Genomic DNA, 25,912 nt, shown 5'->3' on the forward strand with positions numbered 1-25,912 from the left:
ATTTTTATGAGGAATTCTCAGACTACAATAAAGAGTAAAATATAAATTATTTGATAATTGATAAAAAATTTAAATTTTTCCCGTAGATTTGAAGTATCTTTATTCTATTCTATTAATTTAATTTATTTTCCAGCCATTTCTCAAAAACAATTCCAAGCATTTATCCCTCTCTGAGTGCTGCTCGAGCGACTTTCACTTAATCAAAACCAAAAAGCAGATGAAAGGAGCCCTCGAGACGGGCGAGCCTCCCTCTGTGCCGGTCGGTCCTGCCGAGTGGTCCTCCTTTTTATGCCCCTCCGGCCGGGCGGCAGGCAAAAAGGTCAGTGGCTCACATGCTGCGGCTCAATGACCAAAGCACATCATGCTCCTTTTATTATTTCCCATGAATGCGCGTTTGCTCCCCGCTTTGTGATTCGCATTTCAACAAACCCGCCACAGCTCTTGTTTGTCGTCGGCTTGCCCGGCGCAGTAATTTAGGAAAAATCAAAAGGACGGCCAGACTGATCTCTTTGCCGATTTTTTTTCTTCTTCTTTATTTCGCTTTGTCGAGCGCGCGGCGACAAAGGGATCACACAGATCTTCGCGAGTCGCAATTACGTGGATTGAGAGGGCGGAAAAGAAAGGGGAGAACAAACGGGACAAACATCTACTCGTCTTACCTTGCGTAACAAGAGGCCGATTTTCCAGCGATTGAGCAATAGGTGGACTCACCTGAAAGCAAAAGAAATACCAAACTGTTGATTTCAAGAAAGAGATATAAACAGCAATTCTTAATTTTATTGAGAATTTTTTATTAAATAAATTTTATAAATTCTAATATTTTAAATTAAATTAATTAAATCAGTAGGCTTCCCTGAAATCAATAGAAAAGCAAGGGATCTCAGAGAAAATCGTGTGGAAAAACTTTTCAATTTCTTTACTCCAAAATTCATAATTATTAATGAATCTTATTGATAGAAACTTTTGTCATTCACATTCATATTGTATTATTTCATAAATTTCTGCTCTAATTTGGGACTTTTTTTACATTATTTTTTTCAAAATTTTTTGCTTTTCTTGTTACTGATTTAAGTGAGCTTAAAAAATTTTAATTTAATAAAACTTTCAGTATTTTTTTCCACAGCATTTTTTACCATTTCATATTGAGTTAAAATTTCAACTTCAAGATTTGCTTTTTTGACAGACTTCTAACTTTCTTTTTTATATATATTTGCCGTTTTTAAAGAAGAGAGTTTTGAAAACTTCCTAAAATAATTCTGTGTTTAAAACATTGAACTATTTTTGTCGTTTCCCTCTGATGCCATTTGATTGTAAATTCCCAAACATTCGCATTTTCGTCGCCATAATGGAATTGGAAATTAACGACTCGACGGTGGCACGTGGTGCCGACAAGGAGCAGAGATTTTGCGGCCGTCCGAGCCAGAATGTCCTCCCGTGCGTTTAACCCCTGGCTGCATGTATTTAGTCTCACGGCATGAATACTAAATAAGACGGGCCTCCCTTATGAATGCATTCCCGACCTTTCGGTTCATCCGAATGCGCGCGGCGCCCCCGTTATTACATATTCCTTTCACATAACCGAATATATTATCAAATTATCACAACATTAAACGTCAAAATTCAAAGCTGCTGCTGCTGCTGTGGGGTGACAGCGCCGCAAACGAAAGGGTTTTTCGGCGGCCCGCCATCGCTGCGTGTATAATTTTATCAGAAATCAGAGCGTGGTGGCGGCGCTTAATCAAACATCTGTAGGGCTTCCTTCTCTACTCGGATGAAATTTTGCAAACGAGAGGCATGAATTTTGCTTGAAAATTTACAATAATTTTAAAATATGTATAATATTATTAAATATATTAATTATGGTCCAGAATTCTTTGAATTTGACTTATAATTCTATTAAAAACAACTCAATTAGAGCATTTTCCTTAATTTTATTTAGTCAAAAATATTAGAACCAATTTTTCAGGGCGAGAGATTTCATGTATAATAAAAGTCTCATTCAATCTAAAATTATTTTTAATTTCAATTAATTCTTTTCATTCGTTCAACACAAGGCTATTTTATTTGGGAAAAAATTGGATAAACCTATATGAACCCTTTGCCCTCTCAACTTGTTTGAAATAACACGCAGTTTTCCTCATCGTCTAGGCAAATTTATTCCGACGTGTTCGCCCTGCCGACTCATTAGCTAGGCAAGTAAGTACAAGTCAGTGGAGCAGGAGTTTGTCTAATTGGCAACAAAAACAACGCCGCCATTCTGACCGGCCTCGAATAAGCCAATTTGCTGATATTCAATGGCGTGGACACAATTTGCCTGCAACTCAAAGCAAACTGGCTAAATGGTCTCGACCTGTGAGTTTCCACTTGCGACACACGCGCGCGCCTTTTGCGTGTAATTAGCGAGGAGCTCTGCTTGTCACAACAACAGACACCAAATTCGCCTGGTAAGAAGTTTTGAAAGCAAGCCGTAAACTTTGAGATCAAAACGTGCCAAATTAGCAAAGGCTCGTCAAGTGAGAATTGTCTAAAAAAATAATATAGCTACAAATCTTCTAGGTCTAAAAAATAAATAAGAGGTTAAATCAAGGTTTTGATTTAAATACATCGATCTTAAAGTGAAGAAATCAAAAGACAATTTTGTTCAATGAAATTCAATTTAAAGACCAGAACTGTCATTTTTTTCTAATTTAAATGACTTTAAATTCCGAATTATTTTCCTGCGTATTGCTTCTTTACGAGAATTTTGTGATTTAGAATTAGAATTCAGGACTAACTGATTTCGAAGTTCAAATAAATTTAGAGGGAAAGTTAAACAGTCGATCAGCCTTTGGTTTGAAGCTTTGAATTTTACGTTCGGAGATGAAATTTCGTCAATATTCAGAATTTAACAATTAATCCCATTGGGCGTTTTTAAATTGTCTTAAAAATAATTCACCAAAAATCTATATCATTTGATGTTAATTTAAAAAAATTTGTCAAAAACAAAATTGAATAATGTATAATTGTGAATTTTAAATTATTTTGATTTTTTTAAATGAACTCTCTAGAGGAGCTAAATGTAGTTTTGTTTGAACTGACAATTATTTCTGTATTTTGAGGAAAAATATACTTTAGGCAAAAGCAGATCATCGTCACGTGTTTTTAGTGAATTAGGTTCAGTTTATAATCCAATTCAGGACACCAAGTTTAAACCAACCTGGCCAGGGCTTGTCCCTGTCGCCGACAATGAGTCTGGGCCAGGCGGAAGCTAATTGAAATAATCCCTGGTTATCCATTAATGGGATCGGGGTTCTTCTGCTCGAGCTCATTGTCGGCGGCGCGTGTAGTGCGCATTATGATATTAGGCGACGTCGCAAGACACGACGACGAACGACAGACGCGGCGACGATCAAGTAGCGGTGAGCAGCAAGATATCCCCCGGACTTAATATTCGGAAAGAGCAAGAGCAACGCCATATCGTAGTCGGCGAAATCTGCTCTTATTAACGTTATTGCCATACATCTCCTTAATGCGAAATCCTTGTACTTACTTCCCTGAGGGGACATTAACATCGGAGGGCTGTGTGACGACTCTGCTCTTCTCCTGCCTGCCTGCTTTATCCAAATAATAGAGAGCGAGAAAGGACGCGGGCTGCAGCACACTCGCAGAGAGAGGACACATTTTTAGACCTTCATCCCCGATTACTAGGGCTGGTGCGACTTGGGGAAGGCCGATTGTGACAAATGGGCTGAACGTGCCGCTTGATGAAACAATCGGATCTCAAAAGCGGTCCACATCGCTTTAATTTGACAAATATTGAATCTGTCAACGCAGACTTGAGAATTTAAAACGGCTGAAAAATATTTTAATAACAATTTAAATAATAAAATTGTATACAAATCGTTTAAAAAAATTAATTAAACAATTAAAAATGGAAAAATAAACAACAATAAGAACTTTGCGTGCTGTCAGTTTTCCAACCTTAAAGTGATAAATTTAAATCAACAGAACTCAAAGAACTGTACGGATAGCCAGATTACTTTTGGAAACAATTATTTTTTAAGACTAAATTTGAAAATTTTTGTTTGGTTGAATAAAAAAAGAAGAAACGTCAAAAAGTTCAAACTTAATGAGATACACATATTTTTAATTGCACCCAAATTTTGCACAATCCAATTATTTTAAGGTTCTTTAAATTCAGAGATAATTATTTTCACCTATTTTAATTTTAAATACGTGTGAAAATTTGAAAACTGAAATAGGTTGAGTAAAATATAATGATTTTTTTTCACAAGTGTTCTGCAAAAGTGGAATTAGTTTAGATTGACATTATTTACTTCTTATTCGTTCGTTTGTTTTCTCGAATCAATAATATTTTCATTTCAACATAAAGTTTATTTAAAATCATGCAATTAGAAAAGCCTTAATAAAATGAGTTTGTATGAGATAAAAAATATATGGATGCAATGCCACTGAACTTCTGATTTTCAAAAAAATTATTGATTTATTTTATTGACTTTATCAAAACTGACATGGAAAGTGTATTTTCCTACTTTCAATCATTTAGGCTTTACTTGGAACTGAATTGAAACATGAAGATTAAATTATACATTACCCGTAAATGAGTAACGATTAGCTGGAAATTCCCTTGATGAAATATTTTGCAAGGACAAAAACGGGCTTTCAATCTGTTTTGCCATTCGTTGAAATAACCAAGTCAAAGGGGATGTCAATCAGCTCTTAATCCAACATATGCGCAAATCCGCTACCACCATGCGTAGCCGGTTAATTAGGAATTCGAGGACGCCCGAGGTCGAACCTGCGGTTTTTGCCCGAATTCAGTGTATACGTTATTTCCGTCTGTGCTGCTGTCGCCTTTCCTCTGCTCTTCTCCTCTCATCAGCCCCGTCATCATCTTCTTTACAATTAAAGGGAAGTTAAATTTAATTAACATCAAAGGCCGCCCGCTCCTTTTCTTCACAACAAACTCGTCGCTCGCCACAGCACCAGTCTAGTTAACTCTGTGCACCCTTTTAGATTGCGTGCGAGCGAGAGAGAAGAGCGCCTTTGTGTGCCGAAGAACTCTTTCTGATCTCCCACGGCGGTGCTGGGGAGACAAGGGGTGCAAGAAATTCAACGTCTTTGGCTTTGTTTCGTGACAGGAATAGCGCGGTTCTGCCGATTTCTTACATTATCCCACCGCAATTCCATAAAATAAGATAAATTACTTTGAGATAAATGAAATATTTTTAATCTTTTGCTGTTGCGACTTAATATTTATTTGTGAATAAAAAACAATAAATAATGAAAATTGAGATAAAAAAGTATGTTACAATTTACGTTATTGTTTCTTGAAATAAATTTTCTTGTTTAATTAAAAATGACAAAATTTCTTAGCTCGCAATTTGGTAATTCCAAATCAGGGTGTTTAAAATATTACTTGAACCTCTACAGACGCTTCTCTTGGTTCCTAAATTTGAAATTCAATCAGTTCGCAGTTTCAATTTCTATTTCTTCACATTAAGATTTAAACTTTCCTCAAAGTTCAAATAATACTTTGGCGAGAGTTTGGAAGGACCCAATTTAAATTTCAACAGCTTCAAAATTTGAATTATTTGATCACTCATGAAATTTTGTGTTCTTTCACGATGAAGAAAAAATATTGCTGACGAGTCATTCCTTGAACAAGACATTTTGATCCAGAAACAAGTTTTTTCGCTGTCTCTCAGAAATGAAGCTCAACATTTCAGCTGCACACCTCCCTGCAAGATTCAATTAGCTTAGGCAGGACCCCGGGGCTAATGACGCCATTAATTATTTTGGCTCGCTTAAGCGCCAGATTTCGAGGCACTTAGGCCCGGCCGGCACGTTCTTATTCGCGGTGAAATAAAGTATGGGGCGGCAGTAAATACATTCATAAAGGTATTAAAATATTACGCGGCAGCCGGTCTCTCATTCCTTCCCAACAACAAGTTAAGTCACTTTTAAGCCCAGTTTAAATTACTAGCTAATTGACTAACTTAAGTTTGGTTAAGCCTAGTTAATCTCAATGGCAATTTGTTATGAGAGATAGAGAAGCAGAAGAAGAACAAGACGGCGGCGGGTGGTGTTGCAGAGAAAGCGAACGCGGAGGTAAAGGTGCCGCCGTTGTTGCCGCTTTTCTCTCCCTTTGCTCCACTTGCCGAGCAGAGGGACGCAAAGTTTGAGAACTTTTGAGCTAAGTCGGTGCATTAATAAAGTGCACCGGACTTGTCTGCCATTATTTATCTGTGGGTGGGAAAATGAGGGCAAGCTATGCAACCTGCACAGCATCTTGGTCAGAAGGAAAGCAAAATATTTTTTAAATAATACTATTTACCCCCCCCCCCCCTCTTTAAAAATAAAAACAGAAAATTGCTAAAATGGAAACTTCATGAACAATTTTTGTTTTAATAATTCAACCAATGTGAGTACAATTTGCATTTCTGAGAAAAATGAGCTGTTGCATTATATTATTATAAGACAAAAATCGAATTTTATGTTTGCAATCATTGATTGAAATAAATCATCAACCCCAGATTTATGAACTCATTAAAATTTATCCTGATTATCTAGACATCTATTAAAGGATTCTATAGAATTTATAAATTTATCTAATTGTAAGAAAATAAATATATTATAATTTTAATAAACTTTGTTTTATAATTAACAAAGTAAAATTTACATCGGAGTCAACATTTGTTTATAAAAATAAAATAATTAAAATTAAAATAAATTTGTTAAAAAAAATATATTGTATATTTAAAATAAAAAAATTAAATATTATAAATTGTAATCATGTTTTAATTTTAATTATATTTGAATAAAACAAGATAATTATATAAAATTATGCATTGCAATTTTCTGTGCCTCTCTATTCACTATTTGACGTCCCTCTCATTGTTTCAGCGTCTTGCAAAGGTCCTCTTCCCTCTCTCCATCCATTTCGGAATTGTGCCCGCTCGGAAAGATATATCGTCTCTTGATGTACCTTTTTAAAGCCAACATTAAGACCTAACTGCACGCCCACAACACCGTCAAGTGTTTAGGGAGCCTCTTTAAAGCGGCAATATCAATTAATTGTCGTTCCGCCACCTATGGTTCGCCTGCCGCGTAATTTACCCCGAAATCCCTCGTAGTCCTTTCGTTCATCCGGTTTAGAGAATTCCCTCTTTTTTCGCTACAAAATCGGCAAAAATGTATTCCGGTCACAACAGCACAAAGGAACTTACTCTTCTTTTATTGCCGCATAATTCAAGGCACTGAAAGCTCTCCTTGTAATATTGAAATAAATAAGAGGGGCGCGCGCAAAGTTGCCGTATGCATGCGTGCATGCATTTTCATTGACATATCTCTCCTCTATTTCTCTCTCTGTGCGGCTGCTTTGTATTCAAAAGGGATGAGCACATATTCCGACCACGTTCTCTTTCTATCTTCCGATATTACAAATAAATATTACCGCGAGCGAGCAGCCGCTACTTTGTGCCCTCTCTGGCCTCTTTTATTCGACAAAAAGCGTCACGTTGTACCGGCCGCTGTCGAGACTGAAGAGAGATTCAAATCCACACGTGCATGCAACAAACTGGGCATATTATATGAAGCATTGCGGAGAGCGAATTGAAATTCTGGGCTGAAATATCAGGTCCAAGAGTTTCCTGTTTCAAATGTCTGGGAATTCTATGCACTTTACTGCACAAGTCGTATCAAGTATCATTTAAAAAAGCGACTTTTGAAAAATGCCTTGACTATTTTGAGAATTAATAAAAAAAATCCATAGTTTCATGCAGAAATTGAAACTGAAATTAGCTTGATAAAAATGGCTTTATCTTCAAAACAAATTTTCAAAAAATCAAGTCTTTTCTTGCAAGAAAAAGAGACAACTTTAATGAGAGTATAAATATTTCTTATCCATTTTTTGAATTTATTCTCTGCTATTAATTTCTTGTTAAACAAAAATACAATTTAATTTTCAAAGTTTTAAAATGAAAACCTGATGCATTTTAAATTATGTAATAGTGAATGAAACAAACTTCTTTACAATTGAAATGTTTCTAATTAACCCAGTCAAAAATGCCATGGTGGCCCAGTGCAGGGCCGGTACTGGCAGCGAGGGCGCGCTGCTGGCTGCTGGCTAAAGTGCTGGCAATTCGAGAGCGGCCAGCAGGCAGCCACCGCGGTGGCTCTCAGAAGGAGAGAAAAAATGATCCCTGCCATATTCTAAGTCCGAACGCTGGCTAGCCGTGATTGAGCATTAATGGCATTGTCAATGGGTGCCAATATTGTTCAACGCTTTTAATATATCATAATTATTTAAATTATCATTAAATTTTATAAAATAAAATAAACAAGTCATTTAGTCTAGATGTTTTCCTTTTACATTTTTCTTTATTTTATTTTTTAATATTTTTTATTTAAAATATCTAAAACATCTTTTTTATGGTTTTATTTAATTTAAATTATTTGTTTAGCTCAGTTTAACTTTATGATTTATTTACACCCTTTACAAAATATATAAATATATTAAAAATTTTTAATTTGGACTGCGTACAATTTTAAGATTTTCTTCATATAATTTTAATTGCTCTTAATCTACAAAATATAAGTAATTCACGCACGCAAGTTCAGTCACTTCAATATTCTTTTATTTATGTTAGGGAATTTTCAAAATGTAATTTAATGTAGTAAGTTTGTTTTGCATGATATAAACGCGTTTAAGATCGGTTGGAAGGAAAAAGTTATACCACCCTGGCTGTGCGGTGGCTGCGTTGCGGCCAGCCATATACACTGCGTGCGTGACTTTCTAGCATGCGCATATGCGCAGAAGAGAGATTTCAGGCAATGCGCCGCTTCTCCCACAGCGGCGTCAGGGCAATAACAACAAACATGTCGGACGCGAGACCTGACCACGTTTATCAGCTCCGCATTTTTTCATAATTTAAGCCCTTAAATTGCAACACTTCTGGAAAAATTTTGTTCGCCGATGCTGGGATCAAGTTCGGTCACCGATTAACAAAAATGGTAAGTTTAAAAATGATTTAATTCTGGCATAACTTAGCGTAGCATCATTTTGACGCCAACAACAAACATCTCTCACATATACGAAGCATGCTTGAAGGGCGTTTCTTTGCCTAAACTGCGCCTAAATTAATTTAATATTCATTCAATCTGCGTTTTTCCGATTATTAATTTTATTTATTAATTTGCATTTCAGAAAAAAAATCCTAGGAGTCAAATTTTGCCGAGGAGACCCAGCAACGCGGAATATATAACCACTGCTCATCCCCTGTTTGTTAAAATAAAAAGAGGTAATGAATCAATTTTGTTTCTCAAAATATTAAAAAAAAATCTTACACAATAAATAAGTTTACGTCGTGGAAAAATTTAATTCCATTTTTAAATTATTTTGGTATTAATGAATAATTTTATTAATTAATATAACAATCGAGATTTTTTTGCTATTTAATTCGCAATTTTAATTATAAAATTTTACTGTTTCAGAACCTTTTGAAGAACACCTTAGACATCAGCGGTATCGACATCAGCCCTGCTTTGTGGATAATGTGCTTCATCAATTAGGTAGAATGCGATTTTATTAGGAAAATAATTTTTAGATCGATCTATAAATTTATATTATAAATTATTATATAAGATATTCTGATAAATTTGTCAAATAAAATTCACTTATATACTTGATTTATATAAAATTTGGTGAAATGAGTTTTTCAAACAATATGGAAATTTAGTAAAAAGTTGGTTGTTGGTTCCATTAAGCTTTAATCCTTTTGTGTTTGGTTTAAAATTTGAATTATTATTGTAAAATATCAAAATATTCAATGCTCAACATAAACAAATATTCTTGACTTCTGACTGATATTATTGTGTAATTTAAGTTTGAATAATAAAAACATTATTTTTCCTGAATAAATATGTCATTTGATTTATAATATAATATTTTTTTTAATATTACCCAAATTATGAAATTAAAAAAATTAAAATTATTAACAATAAAAAAAGCAAAAAGTGTGAATGGCTATTCCATTTTGAGCCATGTCGGTTGCATTATGGCTAGCCAGCGTGGTGCCATGGCTGGAGCCGGCGTCGGCCCAGTGCTGGGTCGGCCTGCAAAGTTCGGTGCGTACCATTGCTGGCTGGCCCGCGCTGGCGTGTCATGGCAGGCCGGCGCTGGCCCCCTATCCAGCCAGCATGGCATTTTTGGCTGGGAATATATAAAATTTCCCACATCCTTCAAAATAAAATTATTGTACGAAAATTGAAATAAATGCCTGAGGTGCTTGCCAATATTAATCAATTTTATGGATTTTATGCAATTTTTTATCATGCTGGAAAAGTAATAATTGAATTGAAATAATCGCCGAGGGGCCAATCAAGTCTCTCTCTCTTCCAATATTCCACCGCCTTTTGATGCCGCGACTGTAAAGTTGATGGAAAAAGTCAAAGGCTCTCTCTCGCGTAATTTGCGCGTGCACAAAGAAAAGATATGAATCTGCTCGCTGTTTCCTGCCGCTGTGCTGATGGCGCACGCGAATTTAAATCTGCGTAAATACCAGCCGAGAGTGAGCTTTTGTACGCGAGAGTCGTCGTCGGTGCCTCGGGGAGGCACGCGCGCGCCAAAGAGAGAAAAGGGAAAAGAGACAATGCTTTTCTGTTAATTAAACTAATGGCTGATGCTCTCTTTAACTCAAAAACCACCCGGCGGCCCACCTCCTCCTCTCTCGCAACGGACCATCTCTCTCGTCTCGCACCCCTTTCGCTCATGCAGGAGAGAGAGACGAGAACAAGAAGCAGTGCGATTAATTTAAAATTGTTCTTTATCGGCAGGGTTGAATGGAGCAGCGGGGGCGCGGCACCGCTGATGGGAAATCGCGGAAATGAAAATTTCGGGTGAGAATGGCACCTTGGGAGAATGTGAGCTACGGATGGGGAGCAAGGAAGGCGGAGGAGAGCTCAGATTTTGGCACACATGTTCTGCCTTCACGTCTGCAAGTATCTCAAATTACATAGTAAAATGGAAACGAAAAATAAAATGGCTCTGATTAATAATTATAAAATATTTTATTTTAAATATTTAATGAAAAGTTTTAGAATATATGCAGAAGTAAATCTATCCACCGAATCTTACTAATTTCCTGAGAGATGATCTTATGAATTTGATAGGAATTTTAGAACAATTTATAAAAAAAGAAACCTCTCTATATAAAAAAAATTATCTAGAAAATGTCCATAAAATGTCTGAACCAATAAGAAATATAAACTAAAATGGTAAAAAAATTATAAAGTAATTATCTGGTCTTTAATTGAGAAAAAGAAATATAAAAACATCATGTATAATGTATAATATAACAAATTTTAAATTTTTATGTTAATATTTTCGCAAACATGAATTAGCAGAATTAATTTTAAATGGAATGAAAATTAGAACCTGTTTCATCAGCATACCAATTTAGTTTTTTTGCTATGCTAGAGATTTTTACTTTTAAATAATTTAATTAAATAATTTTAAATTTTCATAGATCTTACAAAACAGTTATAAATTTATAAATTTTGTCCAAATCTCTTTTCAGAATAAAAAAATTTCCTCTCTTGTTCCAACTGGAAAGGTTTGTCTGCCGAGCCCGTGTGTGTTTCTACATCACCCTTGAGAGCGAAGAAACTTTTTATCAGTCAAACGCCAAGATTTAGCTGCTTTTCGTTCGGGGGCAGCAATAAATTTCTATATGGTAACTTATCGCCGGCAATTTGTCAGGATTTCGCGATCAACTTGTAGTTCGCTGTCTCTGGTCGGGCGAGCAAGCAGCGAGGGAAAATAATTCCGTGTTTACTTTTCGTTTCTAATTGCGTCGAGAATATTTAATCTGCGGCGAAATCCGTCCGGTGCGGAAGTGCCCGAAATTATATGTACGAAATTTAAGTCTGCGCGCGATTATCTTAATGACTTTGCAGTTTAAAATGCAATTAAGCCGGGACGCGAGCGCCAACGTGCAGCTTCTTTCTTGTGTCGCGGGCGCGGCGAAAAATGATTTGTAAATAATTACACCGGGGCTAAGCCTTTAATGAGAAAACGCAGTCGACAGACACGGATTATTTTGTGTATTTTTTGGCGCCGGAAAACACAGATTTGGTGGATGTTTGGGGAAAGGGAAGAGGGGCTTGTCTGTGAAATTAGTCTTGAGACTCGCAATCAGTGCTCCCCAAAATTAGCAAAGCAATAAATATAAAATGGGAATTTCATATCTTTAAATGAGGTTCTGAGAAATATTAATTAATTTGAACCTAAAACCATTTCTGTTTATTAAAAAAAAAAAATTATTTGAAATCAAAGTAGTAAAATGAGTATGTGTTTGTTCTTTTTCACTTTTTTTTTTACTACGCACAAAAAAATAGTTTTTATCTCTGTCGCCACATAAATAAAATGATAAAAGGAGAACAGGAAAAGTTTGATTACTTGTGCAGAGTAAAAAAGAAAAAACACGTACGCCATGCTCACTTGTGTGTCCCTAGCTATACACAATTTTCCATCAGGGGACGCGTATTGTGTATGTATCAAATTCTGTCCTTCTTCTCTGGCCTTTTTCATTTTCCCTTCTCTCTCTCTCTCTCTATTGCAAAGGAAAGAAGCGTGGCGGTTTGTTGTTGGCCGCACGTCGGTTTTGAATAATGGAAAATGAAAATCTCGACGTTAATGTCACGTGCCGGCAGGGCGGCGAAAATTCATCTTGCTGCGTGGAAAACTTTTTCTGACCGGGTCAAAAGTCGGCTTTAAATTATACTGGGGCGAGCGAACGTATTTCTTTCTTATTCTTTTTCTGCGACGTCGATTTTGCAGCAGGGTGGCCGTAAATATGATGCACCGCTCACACGGGGGCGTACAACAGCGGAAACGGGACACTTGATTATGTTAAGTACCTCGGCGAGAGCCATAGATTACAGAGAGCGCGTTGTAAAAGGCGCATCAAAACATCGTAATAAAACATCTTACATAAAAAGGGGGAAATCTTGGAGATTGCCACTCGCCGCCCCGCCGTATACTGCACAAGGTATACAAAAAGCAGAAAAGTATAGTCGTAAAAATACGCGTGTAACCCGACAGGAAGCATTATGAGTTATTATTTAATGACGCGCGTTACGACTTCTTATTTATTATCGAGCGGCAGGCGATTCTCGAGTTTCGCCGAAAAATTACGTGTCACCGGCGAAAGTATAAAAAACCGCCAATTTCCATTCAAATTGCAGGTAGCAACCCTTTCTCGAGTCCAATAATTTTCGGGAAAAACTTTTAAATTGTCTTTCCGAGAGGATATTTTTGTCAATCACCGATTTTAAGTTTTTCGGAGAGGCGAATAGACAAGAAGGAAACTGATTTGCATTCGTGGGTGATTATTTGAGATGACAGTTTTGAGTTTGTTGTGCTCACTTTTTGTACTGCTGTTTTCGTTTCAAGCACGAACGTCATTCACCAAGAAGGAGGAAAAGCGAAAAGCTGAGAAATAGACAACAACCTTTTTCATAATAACATTTTAAATTGCTTTCATAAACTGAAATTCGTGTTAAAAATTAGTGAAAAATGGATAGTTTCTACTAAATTTAATAAGTTTTATTCAATTTTATTATAATTATTTGTTTAATTTTTTGACGTAAAAAAAGGAGATTAAAAATGGCCTTTTAGTTACCTTAAGCTATAGTTTTCTTAATTACATTTATTTTTTAGACAATTTTCAGCCCATAGAATAGCCAAAATTATTTCATTATCTGGGTTTTGAGAAAGTTTTAGAAAATTGCAAAATAATTTCCAATTGTGAAAAAAATCTCTTTCATTTCCTTTAAAATTCCCTCATTTTGCCAATTTTAAGTCTGCTTTTACTCTAATTTAGTTCTCTAAAAACCTATAATTTTGTTCAAATTTCTGAAATCTACTTATAATACAAGAAACCCAAATATTGTTTGTATAAAAGAAATAATAGTCCAATTCAAATAATTTAAAATTTTCAAAGTATCTTATAAAATAAAATTGTATTACTTGGAATGATTTTAAATTAAGCTTTGAGCTCTCCTTTTTCATTTTGTGGATTTTCTCATTGTCAATTCAGTCGCGAAATGCACGTCGCCGGCGTGTCTGCTCGTATTCAAATGTTAAACAGTGCAAATTGCTGCACATGCGACCGGCAAATGCTGTGGTCAGTCAGTCGGCGGCGGCGGCACAGTGGTTATTGTGAAAGGAAATCCTGGGGGACAAGAATTTTCCACCGGGAGAAACTTTTCCACAAACCAAATCAGATTGCTATGCAAATATGTGTGCGGCGGAGAAAGAATTCGGAATGAAATCATACCAGCCAGCCAGAGAGAGAAAAAGCTCTGGGGGAAAAGTGAAAGGTGGCCTCTCGGCGGCGCGTGATATATGATTATTTGCCAGTGGTCCTTCCGGACGCATTGATTTGTGAAATAGCAAATGCGACCCGCGCCATGCAGATTCACATATCCGTTATTCAAATGGTCCGACCGGCGCTTTGTTCGTCGCATTATTTGTCGATCGGCTGGACTTTTGTGGAAGACAAAAGTGGACAAGTTGAGATTTATCGCGACTCCCTATGCACACAGTTTTTCTTTAGAAAAAATGTATGAAATAATGTATAGGATTCGAGAATATAAATGTAGAAAAAGCAAATTCAGTCGTAATTTTATATTTTTTTTTCTTTTGTGGAAAGGGAAAAAAACAAATTCCTTTAGAAGAGAAATAAAATTAAAACTCCTTACAACATCCATTTAAACCATTTTATATTACAAAAATTTAAAATTAAAAAGTTAATTTGTAATTTAATTCAATTATTTTATGGTATTTTATCCTTTTTAAATTTTTAATTCTATTTTTACAAACATACATAAATAATTTAAATGATAATGTGAAATAAAATCTTTTAAAGGTATAAATTTGATTACATTTTTCATTAACTTTTTATTAACAAAGTAAAATACAAAAAAATATTAAATTAATTTTGAACAATCCCAATTATTAACAAGTTTTATCATCTGTAAAATACATCTCTAATGACTTTGGCTGTTGGCTGGTTTAAAAATGTGATAAAAATTAAATGTATTGAAATAAAAAAAAATTTATATTGTTCTACTGGTTATTTGAGGATAAATCATTGACTTGATAATGTGTGTTCAAATAAATAATTTAAAAATCTGAACTTTCAAAAAGTTAGATTGCTTATTGTTTGTTAGAGGAATCTTTGGTTTGATACTTTAGAAAAGAAAATTGTAAAAATAATCAAACAAGAAAGAGGCAAAATTATTAGAAATCTACCGAATATCCTATTAAGTCTCCCCTAACTTTATTTCTGTCAAGAGTCCACCAATTTTGACGAAAAATGACCACTTGAGATGCACCTCCTCGGCCGATTGAATTAATCATTTGGGCTAATAGCGAATCTCACAGCATCATAAGCAGCATTAGCGACGTCGCAGGCGGGGGACCATAATCATAAAATACTTAGAAACTTTCCTTATAAATAAAGGAGGGTGGCTCCTGCCGGCTGATATATATTCACCCTCTCTGGCCATGTGCATGTGTGCTGCTGGAGGGAAGGTGGAAAAAGCAGAGAGAAAGGGAAAAAATCGCGACAGAGCAGAATATAAAAATAAGTGCTCGCTGCTGGATTCAATGTATCGGAGATCCTGCAGTAAAATTTCCATCTATAAAAAATCAATTGATCAGAAAATTTATTTCAATTGCAGGCTGCTCCTTACTAGGACGCGTCACAATTCAAAAAATAGCAGCCAAGTGTGCTGCAAGTTTTATGGAGTGAAAGAGCGGATTTTATTTCTTATTCGTCGCTCAACTGCACACAGGCACAGGTAATACGGATGATGAAAGAAGAAAAAGTCGGGATTCTACTGCTCTATCTCGCCGTCTAAAGTATGCAATCCCGCGTTTCCTTGATGTGCGAAAGCGTCTTTGTGAATTGCACTCCGGCGGCGCGCAATTTGAATAATGAGAAAAGCGCCGAGCTGGAGATGTAAAAATACGCCGGACCAAATAAAACGCACCTCGATATCTTTGATGTCGCAAAAGCAGGAAGAAAACAAATCAGGAGAAATGAAAATTTCTTTATAACATTTTAGAGCGAAAAAAAATTAATAAGTAACACTTTCCTTATAGACAGAAACTTTTGCAATAAGTTTTTTTCTCTTACTTACTAATTTCTTCTTCTAAATTTTCAAACTTTCTTTCTAAACAAAATAGCTAAATTATTTAAGGTTTTTTCCTTTTCCATTTTAATTACTATTTTCCCTTTAAAATGTAGACCTTGTTGAGAAACGAAATGGGACTTTTTTTTAATTTGGGCTTTTTATCATTTTTTTTTCTATCGCTGATTTTTCTTCTTTTTTTCTTGATTTATGTCTTTTGGTTTCTCCCTCCTGTCGGTTGGTTTCTTTCGGAAAATTCGGCGGCAGTTTATGTCGCAAAGTAAGTTGCAGCGAATTTCCACTACAAATCAAGAAAGTCTATCTCTTAAATTATGTCTCCTTGCGCTCGCCCTTTCATTCCTCGCCGATTTTTATGTATTGGATTTGAGTAGATCATTCCATAGAGAGCGGCCTTTTCCATTTAAGTGATGTAAGTGGATTCTCTCTCTTGCCATTCCGAGAAATGCACCCTAGCCGCTCGCGACATGTGCCCTTTTTCTCCAAGCGATACGACCGTGCGCGCACACATTTTCTAATTCCGCACGTGTATATATCGCTGTAGAGAAGAGGAGTGTACATAGAAGCAAGAGAGAGCTTTTCACTCCCCCCGAGTTTTGAACTCTCGGGGTGAGTCAGGGGTTGCTTGGCAAGGACGGACGGATTCCCTCACGCGAGCTTGAAACTAGGTTACTGAGCAAATTTATCAACGGATTCTTTCTAGATAAAGACTCATGAAACGTAAAATAAAATTTTATTAAGGGCGTTTCCAATCTATTTCAATTTTTATATGCACAACCAATCAATTTTTCTAAAGAAAATTACAATAGAATTTAATTTGGTTACGTTTCAAAAATAGAATTAATTCAATTGTTTGATACTAATTCATGCAATTAATTTTAATTATTGTTGTTTATTTCCAAATTTTTTAAATAAGATTGTTTGTAGATTCAATTGTTGCTTGAACGTGAAGAAAATTGTTGCAAAAACTGCACCGCCACAAATGAATATTGCGCTAAAACTTTCAATGTCAAAAAGTATTAAAAAAAGCTGAAGTTAAAATATAAATATATATTTGACTTTTTTCCAATTTACAAAATTAATTACATTTTCATTATTTTTCCCATTCTGATTTTAAACCAATATTGAAGTGAATGTTCCTTCTCTCAAACCCTTTCTTTAATTTCCATTCTTCTTTTCTTTGCTCCCAGGAGAACATTAAAGGAGTCGTAAGTTGAGAGATTTCCCTGCGAATCAAAGGGGACGAATCAGATTTTTCGCTTATCAGCCGAAATCCAGGGGTTTGATTTTCACGCTCGCGTGCAAACGACGCGGAGAGTGCAATCCTCCGCCGTTATTACAATAATATCGCGCACAGCCGCCAGGATAGAGTCATTTATCATGAACACTTCTGTACTTTCTTTAATGATAATTTTATCTCACCCTTTTCCTTTCCCGCCGAGGAGAACTTCTCTCTCACTCGCTCCATTCTTTCTTCTTATCCCGGCCCCTCCTTTTTGCAGTGCAGCTTTTTAAGACATCAGAAAATACCCTTAAGCAGTTTAAGAACAGCCGAAAAAGTATAAAAGGGTTGATTCGACAATGCGGGGGTGGCGTTCGGTGGTAAAAAGTGGCGCGGGAGAGCATTTTTGCGGACGCGCCCGCGAGCTTTTTATCATTAAACAATGCGCCCGCCTCTATTTGTCACGGTGTAAAAATTTAAATTTAATGCCCTGGAACTATTCTGAAAAGAGATCGCTTTATTCTCGACTTGCTCCCCCACGCATTTTGCAAGGGAGAAGAAAGGATTGGAGAGAATATGAAACCTACACCTTCCTGCAACAATTTTTCACCTCTTGCAGAGTGTCAAGGGCAATAAAATTCACTCTCAAGTCTCAAGTCTTTTGTTTTTAAGACCGCATTTAATTATGATTCAAAATGTATAATCATTTGTTAATTCAATATAATCATGGAAACAGGATCTTACTCATTGTCAGATGTTTAAAAAAAAAAAACTGCAATAATGAAGAAAACCCATGAAAATATATATTTTATTTTTTCAAGTTTTAAAACACTTTAGTAAAAATATTTAAATATTGCCCTTAAAAATTGGAAAAATATTAAAACTATTAAATTTAAAATTTATAAAATATAAATTAATTTCTTTATTAAAGTATTTGTTAAAATTTCTTCCAGTTTGCATTTCCAAATAAATATTAAATTATGAGATTTGCGCTATAAACTTATAACAATTTTCCTAACCCACTGTAAAAGTTGGCCCCATAATAGCAAAATTTTGTGAAATTTCTTTCCTCCTCGTTGCGTCTCGGCTCGACTTGATTATGTGGTGAGTAATTTACAACTTTAATTTCAGCCGCTCGCATTGTGTCGCACATCGGGTTCGAATGTTATTAAAATTTCCCTCTTCTCAGCAAAAGCTCCTTTCTCTTAAGCCAAAGTGTGAAAGAAAGAAAAGTGCGGGAGAGCGCGCGTTTTATATTTCTTCATCATCTCGCTCGCTCGCTTTCTCTCTCTCGGCGTCTTATGAATATTGCCAAGATTTAGTGGTGGTGTCGCCCGCCGTTTGAATTTCGTAATAAATGAGAGGCCTGCTTATTTGGCCCTCTCCCCATAGCACACCCTCGGTTCCTTTCGCAGGCCGTGTGCACCTTCTTCGCCTTGTAATTACGTCTAACTAACGAAACCTCGACCCTTCTACAACAAAAACTCGCCGAGTGAGAGAGCGAACCCTAATAAATAACATCATGCCTGCGCCAAAAGTCTCGCTTCTTTCCCGCTCGGCCTGATGGGCTTAAAATTATCGCACCCGATGCCAAAACACCCGCGAGTTTTTTTTAAAACTCCCACCTGCTTACCTAATGCAAAAATAACTTCCCCAACAGAAAAGGTTGGCTGACTCACAAGACAAAAGCATTAATAAATTAAGGATTTTAATCTTATAATGAAAAAGATAAGATTATTGAGGACTCTTGGATTTGCTTAGTTTCAACTATGGAACTAAAATTTAAATTTTTTATTTTCCTCCAAAATTTTACAGCATTGTTTCAAATTCACTCACCAAAATATTCTTGCTTGTTTTGGAAATTATTAGAATGGTTTGGTATTTTTAGGTAGTTTGCAGAAAGAAAAAAAGGCTTGTAATTTAAGGAAACTCAGAAAAACAGTCAATCTTTTCTAAGCAGTTTCAAAATAAGTTTTTTAATCAATGTAATTAGATATTTTTACTCATTTGTTATGTATTTGTCGAATTTAAATGATTTTTTGAATGGAAAATTAGTAAATGAAAAAAATTAAATAAAATACTAAATTTCTACAAATGTTTGACGGATTTAGATTTCCACTTTATTTCAAAATAAACGTTGCTGATTTTTTTTTTGAAGGGTCGATTTCCTACTCTTGAAGTTTGTTCGGACTAAATAAATCCCTGTGAGTGGCCACTTTGTAGCAGCAGCGATTCGCAATTTATTTGCTCTTTCACTCTCTCGTCAAAAATAGCCGGCGCTTTGCCTCTCGTTAACGCCAATTAGCCGACCCCTTTCTGCGTTCTCTTTTGTCGGGGGCGCGATGATGGATTAGGCTAATTATCCGCGGCGCCGGCCGCGTTTTATTTCATCCACAACAGGTACCTTTGCTAACTGGCTCCAGCATGTGTGTGTGTGTGTGAGAGAGAGGCTGCCTGAATTGTTTATGATTTATAAAAGCGGCGGCAGTTTGCGTTCTCTCTCTGTTTTATTCTTCAAATCTGCAGCTAATGTAATACCGGAGGAGGCGAACGTGCGCCTTTTCCCTTCTCTCTCGCCACGGCGCAGTTTTTGACGTTAATTATGCGTAAATTACCCTTTCATCATATAACGCACACACACACACTCACTCCTCCTCCCTTATTATTCCTTATGTGCCGCCTCTATTATATGCGCGGTCGGTTTCCATTTTCGTTCTCTCTCTACCTTAAACCTTTAAAGCATAATATATTTCATCAGCATAAAGCACAAAGAGAATGCCGAAAAGGTATCCATTACATCAAAAGACTAATTAACTTTTTCTCGACTTGCCTCAGCAGCTTCGAATTATTATTATTATATCGGCCTCGGTTATTATTATTGCACGTTTTGCTCCCGAGCTGCCGTTAATTTTGCGGATCTCGTTTCACCTCAGCAGGAAATCTTATGATAGAGAAGAGTTTAATTTCAGCTGAGCAATCTGAAGGTGAAGCCGATCAAAACCAACAAAAGTCTGTTGTTCTCTTCTAGAACTTTTTGAACGGATTTTGTGATGAGTATTACAATTTTTTATTAAGTGAAATATAAAAATAAATAAATAACAGGTAAAAAAATCTTTTCAACTGCGGTCTTATTTCAGAAAATAAATAAATATTGGCTAAAAATAAAAAATCGAAATTTAATAAAATATTTTATGCTAAATTTCTCACCAGTATGTACTCTGACATATTTCACGAGCTCTCTTCTTTGATTATTAAGTTAAAAATAATAGTAATTAATAATAATAAGTAATGAAAAATAATATTCTTGGACAAAAATTAAATTTTTATTTTTTAATTTTATCTGCGCACAGCAATTTCTTTACATCCCATTTTAAAGAGCTAAAAAAGTTTCAACGAGGAAGCAAAATCACAATTTATTTTCTCCCCCTTGCCCGTATTGTTTTGCCAAACAAGCAAAAACACAAGTTCAAAAGCGCAGTCCGAAATTTGACCTTTACAGAAATCCGCCTCCCCTTTGCATACGCCTTTCCGACTTTTGTCAGATTCTCAATTCTCGGCAGAAATACGTGCGGCTGACAAAGAAATTAATTAGAGCGAGCAGCTTCTGTGTGTGTTCTTACAATGAGTCCGCTCGCTCCACACCCTCTGGTCCTTCCCTCTCTCTCTTCAAATACACACAGAGAGAGCAAGTCTAATACACGCACGCCGAACACAATGCTGCTTTCTCTCTGCACTACATTCGCACACATTGCTGTGGCGGAAAAGTTTTCTTCTGCTTGGTTTGCATATGTTGAGCAGAAATGCCCTTTGGGGGCTTCGGATGCCGTACACAAAACTTATTCCGAGTGCGGAGGATGGATGGTTGCGCGCCGAGTTTATTCCGCAACATGATTCGACCATTTCTCCGTCCAATCTATTATACATCCGTCCGTCATTTGTCGCCGGATCGGACGGATTTCGCTTCTTACTTCGATCTCGGAATAAATTTCAAACGAGCAGCTGCCGATGTTCACTTGGATTGCGGCTTTTGAGTGCAAAGAATAATAAAACTGCTGCAAGGGTTGTGCCGAGTGAAAAGCATCCTTGGGCAAAACTTGCATTAGTGCTTAACTTCATTAGAGTAGATTTATAAATCTTGAGCTTCTTCTTTTGTATTTCAATTTCTCAGAACATTATTCTTCATTTTAATTATAAAAAAAATTGATTGAAGTTAATGAATACATCACAATAACTGTTCATTTTTGTAAATTTTTTAATTTTATAATTAAATTACATAATATGTTCATTTACTATGCAAATGAACTTTACTTTACCTATATTTCAAGTATTCACTGGCATATCATTAAAAAATGTTTTCTTCCACATGTTTTTAAATTAATTGGTCGATGATTTGTGCCGGAGGCCTTAAATATCAGAAAAAGTACGCTTTCATTCAAAAAACAATTAAAAAAAGAAAGTAAAAACGCAGCCGTTTTTAGAAAAGTAAATTAGGCAGAAAAACGATGGGTGTCAGTTTTTTTTATCCTTGCTGAAAAAGTGTCCCCAGATGTGCTTTCCCTTTTCTCGCAAGAATTCATTTTCACACTTGTCCCTGTGGGAAAGTGCGTGTAAAAAATGCCCATGTCGACTTGTCTGCTGACTTAGCACCCAAGAAGAGACTGCATTTTTGCCGGTGATAAATTTTGTGAGTGCCTTTCTTATGTGTGCCGCCGTCATAAACTGTGTAAGGTTGGCCCTCTCATCTCGCGACGTTAATTATTCATAAGGGAAACTAAAACAGCTGAAAGTTACAAAAAACCTTTGCATAATTTACAGTCTCTCCCGATCTTTCAGCCGTGGTACATATGCTTAAGGGGTGCGTGCATGGTGAGAAACGGACGCTCTTTGAGCAGGGAGAGATTATAGAAAATAAATGTGTGCATGGGAGAAGAATCACATTACCCAGGAGAAAATAAGCTAAAACGAGTCAAGAGCTGAGGAGCAGGGATTTGATTGATTTTCTCCGTAAAAGGTTCTCTAAAACAAACGGAAATTTACAATCTGTTTTAATTTAATAAAAGTTCAAGAATCCTGTCCTACAAAATTACACTTAAGTGAATAATCTAAAAGAATTAATAATTTTATATTAATTTTTATTGTGAAGAAGACAAAGTAAGAAATATATTTTAAAAATATAATTATTGTTATAAGGAAGGAATTTATAGGAACTGGTAATTTGCTCCTCATTTTTAGGACTAGGATCAGATCTGCCAATTCCAGCAGAATTCATCTTTCGGGACTTTCAGAGTGAATCAGAGTCTCTAAACGCCATTAGGAAATGAGTGCATTGTCACGCTGGTCCGATTCGCTTATTTTCACCCTTATATACGTCTGCGAATCAAACGTCTGGAGCCTGCGAGTGTCAAACTGTCATCCGTGTGTGACGCGGCGGCAGACGGGACGGAAAAGAAAAAGCAGGAAGCCGCCTTGCATTTCCCGCGAATAAAAACAATAGACGAAAATAAGGGGAGACAGACACACACACGCTCTCGTATCAATATAAAAATCAATCAAAACCTTTTAGTGTCGGCCATAAATCAATGCACACGCGCCGAGGACAAAAAAAATGGGTGCATCCTGCTAAATAAGGGGATGTTTTTTGGAGGGCTGAAAGTATCTAAGATTTAATTTGTCAGTTTGCAAGAAAAAATATATTTGTATTTATTTAATCTCCATTCATTTGTAAACATTTCATGCCAAAGAAAGTAAACAGTCCTTTCAAATATTTAAATCAATTTTTAATCTTCAAGTTTACGGATAATTTATGGGAAATCGAATAGGTTAAACTCAAAGTACAAGTGACGCATAATTGGCAAACTCAGCGCACTCAGCACTTCTTTTTTTACTCGAGCAAACAACGATAATTTAAGTTTCACTCGTTATTAATGCGGTATATCGCGTTGCTAATGTGTGTTGTAAAACAATATTTCACGGCGGGAAGCGCTTATTCGCGACAGTTGCGATGTCTTTCTGCGGTATTTACACGCACGCAAATGTCTTTTCGGTCGGGCGAAGATAGCACCATGCAGAGTACATACTCGACGGAACCTCAAAACGTAGAAAGACTTACAATACAAGTTCATAGAACAGCATAGAAAATCTGCATTTTGTCTTCATATTTGCATATTATGCGCTAATATTTCAATTTTCCACTGAGACGGCTAAAAATTATTTCAGTTTGAAACTTTTAGCCTATGTAGAAGAAGTTCCAGAATATATTGTCTTAATGTGTTAATTCATTTATTAATTGTGACCTGTGAATTTTTTTCAATTAGTTTTTTATTTTCACTGAAAAATATTGATACCCTTTTTACCATTGAAAAAATTCATAGTTACCTAAATTTCTAGCTTATTCTTGCAGAGATTTAAAAAAATCCAACCCCCCGATCATAAAAAGCAAGATTTACGGCTCTACTGCGGCAAATTTGTCCCGACAACTGTCAAACAAAGACCTGCTCTCCACCGCAGCGCCGCTTTTTATGTGAATTTTCTTCTTTTCTCTTTATTTCTGTGTGAGTGAGTCCCTCTCTTCTGTGGAAAGCTTTCTCGCGCACGGTCGTTTATTCATTTTTTAACTTATTACACTCTCCGCCTTGGTGCTTTTTGACGCAGCGTCCAAATTAGAGAGGTTTCTGCCGCGCGCAAATTGCTCTCTTCAGAGCAATCGTTTCCCCCAAAGACGCCTCCTTGCTTTTTTCTCGCCCCCTATATAAGCTTAAAAAAAAATAACACAAACACACCTCTGGCAGAAAAGGAGGTGGCAATTGACTGACAACGAGCCCTCGTGTGTGTCAGATGGGGTCAAAACTTTTGGAAATTTTTGTGCAAATCCCGCAGCCGGCGCCGAATATATGTAAAATTTGGCCTCGCCTGTAATAATATATACGGTCGCGGGCGAGGGAAAAATCCAGCAAATAATGCAGAGGGTGGAACCTTTTGTGTATTTGCAAATAAAGGACCGAAAACTTTCTCTCTCTCGGATATTATGTTTGAAATTTAAATCACATTTCTCTCTCCGACGGCTGGCTTTCTTTCTTTCTTCCGCTCTTGCTCTCTCTCTCAGCAGCGCCGAATAAATCACGAGAGGTGGAGAGGAAAAAAGAGCGAATATATAAACTTGCCCGTCTTCGGGTCGAGCTACTGCTGCTGGGGTCAGCGATAGGATACACCTTTTTACTCCATAAACGGGAGAGGGACTGGAGAGAGAGCGCTATCGCATCTTGTTTATTTGCAATAAAGTTAATGACCCATCAAAGACGTGATGATTTCGGCAAACGATCTCACTTGCGGTGCTCGTGAAATATAAAATAAACAGGATTAAAATGGAGTGAGAGAAGGCAAAAAATGCGGTTCTTTTTATAAAAGTTAGAACTGGATTCCCTCTTAAATTTGGAAATGGATCAAAATATTTTATTTTTTGGCAATTTAATTGATTTAAATAAACATTTATTTCTACAGTAACAATTTGGAAATGGGCACTTGAGGCTAAACGTTAAGCTATAAATTTCTTGAAAATAGACACACAAAAAAGTAGAAAAATCAATGAAAAGGACCATTGCAATTATTTTTACATTATTTCTTCACACATTTGTTTTCTTCCTGATTTTTTTTTCTTAAAATCTACTGAATCAAAAAACCTGCTCTTTTTTTTAAAGGTTTATTTAAACTTTGAGAAAATAATTATAATTTCAGTTAGAAATTTGAAAATAAAAGAGGTTTGTAATGAGATGAAATTCAAACACGTTATCATAATATGCAAATATTTGAAATAAAAACATTTCTATTTATAACTACTTACTTTTTAATCAAAGACTGATACTATGGGGGTTAAATTTTCAGATCAGGCCAAACAGCAAATAAATGGATCTATTTTCTAGGCCCTTGGCAACGAATATCAGAGCCTTTATATAAAATATATAAATTGCCGGAAAGGGTGGAAATTTAAGGGCCATGCAGACACGTACGGCTGTGCATGTGTTAGTCGAACTGGTCGTCCGCCACGTCGGGCTGCCGCAGAATTTTCACGTTTGCAGTGCAGGGATCGAGCTAGGGGCAGGCGTTTGAGTTTCAGGGCCGAGGGTGGTGCATGAAGAGGCAAGAAGGAGATGGTCGGTCGCCGGGCCGATTTGCGTGACTAATTTCCTGCGGTGCAAGTCTGTACCACGCCGATAGCACGGCCATTAGCCAATCATAAAGAACACACACACATAGCCTCTCTCGTATGCAGACAGCTTCGGCAATAATAAAAGTGGCCCCGTGTGTAATCACGACTCGCTGCTTTCTCGGCTCCGTCTTTCGTTTCGTAAATTACACACACACGCTGCTGTGCCGTATTATTATTATTTTAGCGGCGCATAATGTAATAATTCAGCGTGTTTGCCGACGAGTGTGCGTTTCACCCGGTGCCCAAGGGGTGCAATTTGATACACC

At 36.3% G+C, this 25,912-nt stretch overlaps 1 protein-coding gene and 1 long non-coding RNA gene across 9 annotated transcripts in view; one reads left to right on the forward strand and one right to left on the reverse strand.

Moving 5' to 3' along the window:
- LOC132193168 (uncharacterized) overlaps nucleotides 1-25,912 on the reverse strand; it is a 125,587-nt gene that overhangs the window by 53,246 nt on the left and 46,429 nt on the right. Inside the window, exon 4 of one of the 8 annotated variants that reach the window (XM_059613622.1) lies at nucleotides 660-711. The exons of the other annotated variants lie outside the window; for them this stretch is intronic. The gene's annotated coding sequence lies outside the window, so the exon portion shown is untranslated. The remainder of the gene's footprint in view (nucleotides 1-659; nucleotides 712-25,912) is intronic. 8 annotated transcript variants of the gene reach the window in all.
- Nucleotides 8,882-9,768, forward strand: LOC132193025 (uncharacterized). The gene is made up of 3 exons (XR_009441391.1): nucleotides 8,882-9,015; nucleotides 9,209-9,302; nucleotides 9,496-9,768. It is a non-coding gene; the product is annotated as an uncharacterized LOC132193025 (long non-coding RNA).

This window comes from Neocloeon triangulifer, unplaced genomic scaffold (genome assembly GCF_031216515.1).
Source record: "Neocloeon triangulifer isolate White Clay Creek 2 clone unplaced genomic scaffold, ASM3121651v1 ptg000003l, whole genome shotgun sequence".
NCBI lineage: Eukaryota > Metazoa > Arthropoda > Insecta > Ephemeroptera > Baetidae > Neocloeon > Neocloeon triangulifer.